Source organism: Lynx rufus, unplaced genomic scaffold (genome assembly GCF_022079265.1).
Source record: "Lynx rufus isolate CCGP_SWC_20201006 ecotype Redwood Valley unplaced genomic scaffold, mLynRuf1.p SCAF_1, whole genome shotgun sequence".
Classification (NCBI taxonomy): domain Eukaryota; kingdom Metazoa; phylum Chordata; class Mammalia; order Carnivora; family Felidae; genus Lynx; species Lynx rufus.
In genome coordinates, this window is record NW_025814823.1 from 197,254,477 (window position 1) to 197,266,511 (window position 12,035).

The window sequence follows — 12,035 nt, forward strand, 5'->3', positions numbered from 1 at the left end:
TGGAGCCTGCTTCGGATTCTGTGTCTGCCTCTCCCCGGCTCATGCTCTGTCTCTCTCTCAAAAATAAATAAAAACATTAAAGAAAAGATACATTGACTTTATATTGTCATATTCAAGTATTGTTAATCAAAATGCAGTGTTTGATCTTGTTTAGAAAGCACCATAGGTTTGCTCAAACTCCTGGCAATTACTTAGCTCCTCAAGTGTTCTTCTAAGTTCCCTGACTCCAGCTCTTTTCTGGGCATTTAACATTTGACTGTTCAGATCCTGCCAGGTAATTCTGGTCAGGCATTATGCTAGGCTACAGAAGTTGGCTAAAGTAACAGAAAATAGCTAAATCCACAAGGTGGCAGTATTGTATAACTATTGAAAACCATGATGCAGTGTGGGCTCTTGAACATACCCTTCTGTGGCATATTCTGTGATCTATTAAATGAATGTCTGTTTTTGTAACTTCACTTATTCTTGAAATAAATGAGCAGGGTGTTTTAAACCTTCCTAGGGTGTTTTATAGTTCTTAGATGTTTAGACTGGAGGAAAAAAAAAAAGCAGGATTCTTGGAATCAGAAAAGTCTGAGTTGAAGTACAAGATACACCCCTGGCTTACTTTGTGCACTTAGGCAAGTTAACTGAGATCTCTGTGCTTCAGCTGCCCTATCTAAAAATTTAAAATGGGGTGTGTGGGTGGTTCCGTTGGTTAACCTTCCAATTCTCGATTTCAGCTTAGGTCATGATCTCATGGGTTTGTGAGTTCAAGCCCCATGGCAGGCTACACACCATGCATAGACTGCTTGGGATCCTCTCTCTCTCCCCTTCTGTCTGCCTCTCAGCTGCTCGTGCTCTTTCTCTCTCAAAATAAACAAATAAACCTAAAAAAATACATAAAAATAAAAATTTTAAACATGGGGACACCTGGCTGGCTCAGTTGGTAAAGCATGTGACCCTTGATCTCAGGGTCCTTAGTTCAGGCCCCATGTTGGGCATAGAGCTTATTTTTAAAAAATTAAAATTTAGGGGCACCTGCTCAGTCGGTTGATCATCTGACTCTTGGTTCCAGCTCAGGACATGATCTCATGGTTCGTGAGTTTGAGCTCCTCTCTCTCTCTCTCTCTCTCTGCCCCTCCCCCTTTCTCACATGTGCACACAAGCACTCTCTCTCTCTCAAAAGAAATAAACCTTGGGGCGCCTGGGTGGTGCAGTCGGTTAAGCGTCCGACTTCAGCCAGGTCATGATCTCGCGGTCCGTGAGTTCGAGCCCCGCGTCAGGCTCTGGGCTGACGGCTCGGAGCCTGGAACCTGCTTCCGATTCTGTGTCTCCCTCTCTCTCTGCCCCTCCCCCGTTCATGCTCTGTCTCTCTCTGTCCCAAAAATAAATAAACGTTGAAAAAAAAAAAAAAGAAAGAAGCCTTTATTTTATTTATTTATTTTTTAATGTTTATTTTTGAGACAGAGAGAGAGAGGGAGAGAGACAGAGACAGAGCGTGAGTGGGGGAGGGACAGAGAGCAAGGGAGACAGAATCTGAAGCAGGTTCCAGGCTCTGAGATGTCAGCACAGAGCACAATGCGGGGCTCAAACCCACGAACCGTGAGATCATGACCTGGGCTAAAGTCGGACGCTTAACCGACTGAGCCACCCAGGCGCCCCTAAATAAACCTTTTAAAAAAAAAAACCCTCGTGCAAAATGTTTAAAATTAAAAAATAAAAATTTAAAACAATGAAATTACTTTCCCCGTAAAATCTTTTTTACGATGTGAGATAATACAGGTAAGAATACTACTGTATAAAATTTATTATAAATGTTAAAAATAATTATTACCTTAGCATTGGAAAATCAATCAGGGTAGATGTCATCTGAAAGCTCAGTATCTTCAAGTTGATTAGAAGAAAGGTTCTGAGGCTTTCAGAATAGCCTGGAGTATCTGATTTCTGTTTCCTGTGACACATCTTAGCTTATGGTGACCTTGTCAGAAGGAATCATCTACATAAAGAGATCATTTGTGGTACTGTCACAGTTATTACACTTTTCTTATTTTTGGCTTTGGACTATAACTGTGAAGTCCCTATTTCAGCTGACAGCCTATCTCCTTCCACCAGGAAGGTTAGAAAAAGTCACCTCTGGCTTGAATTACCTAATAATAACAGCAGCAGGGTATATTTGTATGAGGTTAATGGCTTAAACAAAGTGCTTTAACGTATCCTATTTCAACTAGGGCAGAAGCTATGGCAATCAATGATACAGTGTGAGACAAGAAAATATAAGCTAGGAAGGTCAATAGGATTTGAAATTCTTTTTTTTTAAGTTTATTTAATTATTTTGAGAGGGGGTGGGGGAGGGGCAGAAAGAGAGGGAGAGAGAGAGAGAGAGAGAGAGAGAGAGAGAGAGAGAATCCCAAGTAGGCTCCGCGCTCAGCAAGGAGACAATGTCAAGACTGTGAGATCATGACTGGAGCTGAAATAGAGAGTCAGACGCTTAACCAACTGACCCACCCAGGCGCCCCAGGATTTGAAATTCTAAGCAGTGAAAGAAAATATAAAATATTTGAGTCTGAGTTGGAAGAGCATATAGAGATTGATCTCGGGGATGTGAATTGGAGCCCCACGTCAGGTGTAGAAATTATTTAAACAAATCTATATATATATACGTGTGTGTGTATATATACATATATACACACACACGTATATATATATACACACACACATATGTATATATGTATATGTGTGTGTATATATATGTATATGTGTGTGTATATATATGTATATACGTGTATGTGTATATGTATAAATATGTACATATACATGTATATACATATATTGTATGTCGTACATATATTGTATGTATGTCGTACATATATACACATATATTGTATGTATGTGTGCACATATACATATATACATATGCATGCATATATACATACATGTACACGTGCGTGCATATATATACATATATACACATACATATATACATATACATATATATACATACATACGTATATATAAGTCTCATGTGGGTTATAAGGAGGCGGAAGGTGAGTAGAAAGGGTCTTATATCTATCACTATTCCAGCATAGAGAACACTGAAAAGAAACAGTCATAGGAGTTCAGATCAGGTTCAGGGTCCAACAGGAAGTAAGGAGGGGCTGGAAAGTCTGGTAGATAGCTAAGATTTAAATAGGTTTGTTGGCTTGAGAATCTGAAAGGGAAAGAGGCAGAAGAAATTAACACTGGCTAGGCAGGAATAAACAGTGTTGTCTAAGAGGAATCGCTGGTGGGGACGGGAGGATAGAGGTAAATAACTGAGGTCAGGTAGCTAGGACCAAGGAATCAGCTAGAGAGCCAGGGACTACTAAGCATGGAGGAGATGAGTGCAGTCCTCAAAAGTGTGGGAGTTTGGGCTCAGCTGGAAGTCAGAACCCAGACCCAAGCTACAGAACTTCAGCGCTGCGAGATCAGTTGAGCTGCAGATGGCCCGGGGCCGGCCAGCTGCAGGGGGATGACTTAAGTCAAACTTAGATCTACTGAGGTAGTGACTGCTAACTGCTCCCCATTTAGATGTAGAGCAGGCTCCAAGGTCTGAACAGGACATGCTAACTGTGAGAGTGAACAGTTACATTCCAGAACGGTGGCTTTGATTGTGAGGAGTTCTCAAAGGCTGGTGGTGTTGGATAAGTCGCCATACCTCTCCAGATGAATATAACAATAGATGCCCTAGTACAGGTCATGAAAAGCACGAGTTAATGCATCACCAAATACTTGATGAACTGTAAAGGGCTATATAAAGATATTTTGACTTGTTTTGCTTTGTGGATCAGGGCCCTACAATCCGGAGTTCTTTTTTTCACCTATCAGGCCCCTGACTCCGCTCACTGCAAGAAGACTTTTCCTGGCAGCATTGAGCTTGGCTAAGATCAAATGGCACAGCTACCCATTTTGTGTGATCGGTATCAGTACATCCTGGCATTAGCGTGGGGAGTTGAGAGTTAACAGGATGTGCTTCAGGACCCGCTCTCCTCAGGAATGGCAACTCAAGCATCTTCCAAATTTAGTCTCACAAAGAAGAGTAGATTACTATAGTGAGTAATAATGAGTCACTGGGAGCACAGTTTCATGCCCTTGCCGATGAACAACGTGGAGGAAGAGAAGAGGGGCTGAGAAAGGGAAGGGACCTACAAATGGCAGAAACTGCAAAACACAAAATTCTTGCAAATAAAAATGGCCAACACAAATATCCCCAAATGTGATGTATAACAGCACATTTCCAGGAGTTAATTGTTCGTGTGATTAAAAAAAGAAAATGTAAGATATAATTTGATTATCAAAATATCGACAGGTCAGACCAACTGACCCAAACAATATAACCCGGGTATAAGGGGGAACCCAGGAGAAATTCAGACATTTCATCTTTTCAAGTTCTGCTGTTAGTATGGTTTTCAATGAGTATCAGGGAACACCACTGATTTGAATTTCCTCCCTGTCAGGACATATCTCTAACATTTAAATATGACACTGCAGAATGTTCATTGCAGACAAATGAGTTAAAGCCTCAGGCATTATTTCAAAGCAACTCTGAGAGGAAGGGGAGGGGCTAGTGGAAACAGTATTTTAAGAAGACAGGAAGCAAGCTTTGCTTGATTTTCACTGGTGAATCTCATTCCTTGCCAAGAATAAGACTATGTTGAAGAGTCAAATCATTTCATAATTTCCTTCTATGAGAATCTAAGCAAGGATTTTTTCAGACGAGAAAAACTGCCAGAGGTCATTTCACTGAGGCCCCGCCCCCACCTCTAGGAAGAGCCATACCTAAAGCTAAGATTCAATTATTGCCTTTCTTAAAATACTTTAAAAAAAAGATATTTCCCAGTCCGTGATTTGGGAGTCTCCTCTAATTTCTGGCTACTGTATATATTGATTGCTGTGTTTCACTGTTAAAAGAGTCTGCTTTTCCTGACAAGTGTTAAGGGGCACGGGTAAGGACCTTCCCGTGAGAATTTGATCTATTATCTGAATTTTAAGAAGCTGTAAAAGAGAAACAGCATGTTTATTTCCTTTTTCTACTTCAAAATATAGAAGGCATTTTCAGTATATAGCACAATGCTCAAAGCTAGAAAAAACCTTAGAATCTGACTTCTCTTTTAAAAGATTACAACCGTGAAGCCTAGAAAATATTTAAGGTAGAGTTACGACAAAAATTCAGATTTTAATGACTACTGAGGTCCGGATACATTTCCCTGTATCATTTAACCTAGTCCTCAAATACCCGAGTAAAAGGGCACTTTGTTTCTCCTCTCCCACCCCAAGGTTTTTGACAACATATTTTGTTTGTTTCTATTTCTTAAAATTCTTTAAAACTTTTTTTTTTTTTTTTAATTTAGAGAGAGAGAGAGAGAGAGCGAGCAAGCCAGCAATTGTGAATGGGGGAGGGGAGGGACAGGATCTCTGTGCTGAGCTCAGAGCCTGACTCGGGGCTCAATCCCATGACACGGGTATCACGGCCTGAAGGGAAATCCGGAGTGGGATGCTCAACCAACTGAGCCACCCAGGAGCCTCAACTACTTCTTAAGAATAAAATTAATTTCCATTACTCTAGTATTGTTTCCATGGGTTTTTGCTTAAAGTTAGGAAAACTTCCAGGTCCTCGGCTACTCTAAATGTAGGTGGCAACAATTTACCCACATAGGTGAAAAAGGACATGTTCTCATTTAACAAAATACCCTGAGATGCCTAATTCAAGCATTCAAAAATGTCTGTAGTAAACTCTGGGTCAATCTAAGTTTTAGAACACTGATAAGTCGAATTCTCCCCCATCCCTAAGACTTTGCACACTTAGTTTTGTGGGAATACTTGAGCTCGTGCAAAATATGAGAGACTTGAACACATAAGAGATTATCCTGTTTTTCCTCTTTTGTTTACTGCAGGCAGTCTTGGTTTTGAGAGGCCTTTGACCTCATTCTTTCTTACCGGAAATTAATTGTGCCCTCCTCTCCTTCAACTAAATCTAAATATCTGTAGAACGCAATTGCTTCACTAATGGCCAACAGAAGTGTCTTGCTAGCTGCGTCCATAATAGGGTCATTTTCAATTGCATGAGTACATCCTTGTAAACCACAGACTTGCAACATTCTTGAGATTTTGAAAGGGGTGGGGAAGCGAATAGGACAGCTGCAAAGAAATCTTCTAATTAAGTTTATTAGGCTTTACAACAACAGGTCGTCAGGAAAAATAAAACCCTAACAAGCTTTCTTAAGGTAGACAGAAAAAAATTAAGATTTAATTGTAGATAAATTTAAGAAATGAGAGGATAGCCCATGAATATGGGTTTAATCATGACAGACTGTACTGAGACAATTAGAAGTGGTTATTCATGACACAGTTTTTTTTTTAAGTTTATTTATTTATTTTGAGAGAGAGAGAGAGAGAGAGAGCGAGAGCAGGAGACGGGCAGAGAGAGAGGGAGAGAGAGAAAGAATTCCCAAGCAGGCTCTGCCCTAACAGCACAGGGCCCGACACAGGACTTGATCCCACGAATCACGAGATCATGACCTGAGCTGAAATCAAGAGTCAGACACTCAACCGACTGAGCCACCCAGGTGCCCTCATTCAAGAGGTTTTAAAACTCGTAGCATTTCTGGAAATATACACTAACCAATTAATTTTGGATGTGAGCAAAGATATAGCTGTACAAATGCTCATTAAAACATTGTTTATACTAGCAAAAATTTGGAAATAACCAAAATACTCAGTTGGGTCTGGTCAAGTGCTGTTCCATCAACACAACACATATTTATAGGTAGACAATGAAAATGATTCTTTGGGGGCACCTGGGTGGCTCAGTTGGTTAAGCGTCCAACTTCAGCTCCGGTCATGATCTCGCAGTCTGTGAGTTCGAGCCCTGCGTCGGGCTCTGTGCTGACAGCTCAGAGAGCCTGGAGCCTGCTTCCGATTCTGTGTCTCCCTCTCTCTCTGCCCCTCCCCTGCTCATGCTCTGTCTCCCTGTGTCTCAAAAATAAATAAAAACATTTTTAAAAAGTTTTTAATGATTCTTTGGAAGATTACTTAGTTATGTGTTAAAAAAAAAAAAATTCCACCCAGTAAATTTGAAGATCTAATTGGCTTTATTAAATGATTCATAAATTGGGCAGCATCTCATGTAGCAAGTAGAGGGCAGCTCTGAGGAGTTGTACAAAACGGAAGTTTTTTATAGGAAGGAGGGTGGGGCAAGAAAATTACAAGCAAAAGCAAAGAAAGGACTGTCTCTGAGAACATCACCTTCCCCGAGGGAGAAGGGCAAGGGGTCTTATTATACAGATTACCTCATCTGCCTTTGGGAGGTAGAGGAGGTCCAAGAGACAGATGATCTCATTGGCGCTTATCAGAAAATTCCTGACTGATGGGTTAAGACTTACATTTCTGAGGGAGGTTGAAACTACAATTAGATTAGGTATTAAGCCCTGGTCTACTGACTTGGGGCCTTAACTCAAGTGAGGCTACTTTGGGCCTGTGGTTTTCTTTTTAACCTAAGGAAACATGTCTCCAATAAATTATGAAGTGAAAAAAAATAGGTGTCAAAACTGAATGTGCACTATGGTTACTTGTAAATATTAAGAGATAAAATTTACAAAAAAATAAAATTAAATATACGTATATATGCACATATTTGATAGCTATACATAGACCTAACACACACACACACAAACACACAATATGCAGAGAAAAAGACTGGACATTTATACACAGCAACATGTTAACGTTTGGTGATTGTCTCTTAAGAGATTTTTGTTTTCTTTTTTTTCTGATTTATCTAAATTTTCTAAAATTTTCAAATAAAATTGACATAAGAAGAAGAACAGTGAACATTTATAGGTGTATGTGATTAGGGGCGCCTGGGTGACTCAGTCAGCTGAGTGTCCGACTTCGGCTCAGGGCATGATCTCGCAGTTCGTGAATTCAAGTCCCGCATCGGGCTCTGTGCTGACAGCTCAGAGCCTGGAGCCTGCTTCGGATTCCGTGTCTCCCCCTCTCTCTGCCCCTCCCCTGCTCATGCTCTGTCTCGCCCTCTCTCTCAAAAATAAACAAACAAAAATACTTATATAGGTGTATATGATTATTAAAAAGTCATTGGGTAGCGTACATAGGAACTTACCAATCTTCAGAATCTTGAAGCCATATGGGTCAAAAGCATAAATGAGCTCAAAGAATGGAATTAATTGAAATTATGGCTAATGACTCCATAGAAAGTAAGAAATGTTTACGATAAGAATGTGTCAAATGTGTTTGAAGTAGCTACCATAGAAGCAGCAATCCATTTTTACAAAGCCTCCTGAACAACGCAGGGGGGGGAAACGGGACCTGAGATAAGAAAGGGACACAGAAATTGCTGTCACTGTCAAAGAGTGGAAAAGAGACTAAATGGATTATCACTCTGACCCAACAGGACGTTTCTGATGGTCTCTTTTTCAATCACTCCACTACTCATCTGATACTGATTGTGCACAAGGCAGTTTAACAGTTAAACAACACCTGAGACAGTGTTTGACGTCTTCTAAGACATTTCATTTTTTTTTTTTTTTCTGTTTATTTGTACCAAACACCCCGGAGATAGGCAGACCACTCTTGTTTTTAATTTCCTCCCTACGGCATCCATCTATAATTGTTGTGCTTGTCTTTAACATTTTACTCAAAATGCACTCTGGTTACCAGTGCCCTTTCCTTGGGTAAACACTGGGGCTTTACAAAAAAAGGTTTTCAATTCATCTTGACCCATGAACATAAAAGTAATCACTGGGGCACAACTGTTCCAATTTTCATTCTACCCCTCCTTTTTCTCTTTCCTTTGGTTAGACGTTCGGGTTCTAGTGCTTTCTTTGCCATTGAGAGCTGTGTGATCTTGGACAAGCCACTTTTGTCCTAGTGCGACACAAGTGATACGTGTGAAGCTACAGTCCATGGCAAAGCATTTAACAATATGATTACTGAACTAGATGATCTCTAAATTTCTCTGAAGCTCTCAAATTTTTTTTTAGTCTATATTTTTCGTTGTATTTTTAGTGAATTCATGTGATCCAGGAATTGCATTTTGGCACATTTTGGAAGTCTCCCTCCATTATACCAGAGCTGCTGCTGATTCAGTAAGTACAGAATGATTTGTAACTCTAATAGTAGCACTAAAAACAGGTAATTCTTCAATTGCTGAGGTTGAAAATTACCACAAATGATGCATGATTTTAAGGAAAAGGCTGAGTCATAGCCAACACCTAAAAACTTTTATTTTCTACATTAAACACCCCCTCCCCAGCTTTTGCCTTCTTAAATATGACACATTTAAATCTTTAGATGGAATCAACTGAAATCACATTTGAAAAGGCTACAGCTACTCATACGGCATTTTAGAGCATTTTGCTGGAAATTGTCAGTGCTGGAATAGTGACTACGACAGGCAGGAGACAAATCAGGAGGCTCACCAAATATATACATAAAATCATCATCACATCTCAGAGTTGGAAGGTCGTCTAAAAGTCATTTAGACTAGTGAGTACTAGAGTGTTTGATTTTGAAAGCCTATAAAAATTCAAAATAAACAGCAACAACAAAAAAGGAGGGCAAGCATAAACAGGTCAACTTTTAACTTTGATAAGTAAGGGTATGAACAAAAGAACAAAACAACCATCCCCTATTAGGGCCATTTGATAAAAGGTCACTTTATTTTTTAAAAACTGTTAGTTTTTTTTTTTTTTCGTAATGTTTTATTCATTTTATCTATTTACACCCCATATGGGGCTCAAACTCACCACCTCAAGATCAAGAGTTGCATGCTCTTATGACTGAGCCAGCCAGGTGCTCCTATAAAAGGGCACTTCACTTTTTTTTTTTTTTTAACGTTTTTTTATTTATTTTTGAGACAGAGAGAGACAGAGCACGAACGGGGGAGGGGCAGAGAGAGAGGGAGACACAGAATCGGAAACAGGCTCCAGGCTCTGAGCCATCAGCCCAGAGCCCGACGCGGGGCTCGAACTCACGGACCGCGAGATCGTGACCTGGCTGAAGTCGGACACTTAACCGACTGCGCCACCCAGGCGCCCCGGCACTTCACTTTTTTAAAATTTATTTTTAATGTTTATTTATTTTTGAGAAAGAGAGAGACAGAGTGTAAGCTGAGGAGGGGCAGAGAGGGAGACACAGAATCTGAAGCAGGTTCCAGGCTCTGAGCTGTCAGCACAGAGCCTGATGTGGGGCTCAAACCCATGAATGGTGCGATCACGACCTGAGCCGAAGCCGGATGCTTAACCAACTGAGCCATCCAGGCACCTAACAGGGCACTTTAATGACATGTGTAGGAAGACAAATATCTAAGAATAAAGTACAACTTGAAATTAAATAAAATCAAAGAAAAATGCATTATATTGCTCTTATTTTCCTAATATCTTTCTGGAAAACTGTTAGACTTGCCCTTGTCCCTACACAGACCTTTGGAAATCCCTAATCTAGTCCATTCCATGCACACCTCTGCCTCCATCCCATCCCATCTCCCATTCCACAATGGAGTTGTATCCTCACCAGACCCCCTCCCCCCTCCAAAAAAAAAAAAATCCCTCTAAATGTATGCCCCATCTGCCCTGTGGGGATCTCCTCAAGGTGTAGAATCCATTAAATTTTGGATGTCTGTGGTAGAAAATCAGCAGAATAGTAGCTATCTCTGGAAACTTCAAGATGCTTACATCTGGCTTTTCTTTTTTTTAAAGACCAGAATCTAATAGCAAGGAATTTTAAGTAGGCCAACCGTGCTTTAGAGTCACTAAAGGAAAATGTCTAATAGTGCTGATTTGGGAGACAGGCAGCGGGAGTTTAGGTGGCGCATCAAAACTTCATTCTAAACCTTAGGGGATCTGTTTTCACATTCAACATATTTGGACTAGAGCTTCATGAATACAAGTATTTAAGTAGGAATCAGAATCACATGGAGAAATTTTAGTTATCTTTCAGGATGAACCCCATTACTAATTACTTAATCAGCTTTCAAGGTTGCAGTCGGGTCTACATTTTTTTTTCCATTTCCATTTTAATGAAACTATTTTGAGAGATTTCGCTTAAACTTCTACAAGTGGGGTTGGATTCATTCATCAGGGTTTGATTCATATTACAGTTGACAGCATCAGCTTGCGGAGCTTTCTTTTGTGATCATTACTACTAAGCTGTTTTCTCGGGTCAAATTTTATAAACCAAAATGTGGTCAACATTTTTTAAAATCAACTTATAGTAAAAAGTTTTCCTCTATAAACGTTAACAGTAACATTACAGTTCGCTGTTTTAAACGTTATCAATTTTATTTTTGTGATAGTTATTTCCACCCTATGTTTTTTGGATCAGTACTGCAGTTTTGAATATGACCAGTCACTACGGAGTTGTTTTGGAGGCGGGTGGGGGCGGTGGAATAATAACTTCTACGTGCAGTTTTCCCACAGTTGTAAATTTTATTCTGTTGACTGATCTGCCACTAAAATTGAGTCGGGTATTGGTTTTTTCCCTGGGGACCAACTGTATCAGTGGAGAAACAACACAAAGACATAGGGCGGCAGGATAACTCCTGCTTCCTTCTTTTCCCTTCCTGTAATATGAGCTTCTCCAACACTCCATAGAGCGCAGAACTCTAATTCTTAAGACTAAAGAGCTAGATAGACTCAGCCAAAACCGGGAACCCTGAACAAACGCAGCCCAGCTACGTCTGCTTTGCTCTTCTTCTCCACCAGAGGTGACAGCCTCTCGCAAAACAGAACTGGGCTGGAATAAGCCGGTCTGAGGGAGTGGCCGGAGGAAAGATCGAAGGTTAAAAAAGGGCCTCAGATAAGGAGCAAAGGTCAGCACCCAACTCCCAAGGAGGCCAGAAGTTCCCATCTTCCACGAAAAACGAAGGTGACTCCTCCCTAACAAGCTCTCGAGGCCGCGGGCCACGGGACCTTTCAAACACCAGGCGGGTTCGACGTGACTGTTTAACAGGTAGCAAGGTTGGAAGAGCCAACAACCGGAAGTGGAAGTGAGCCCCGGGC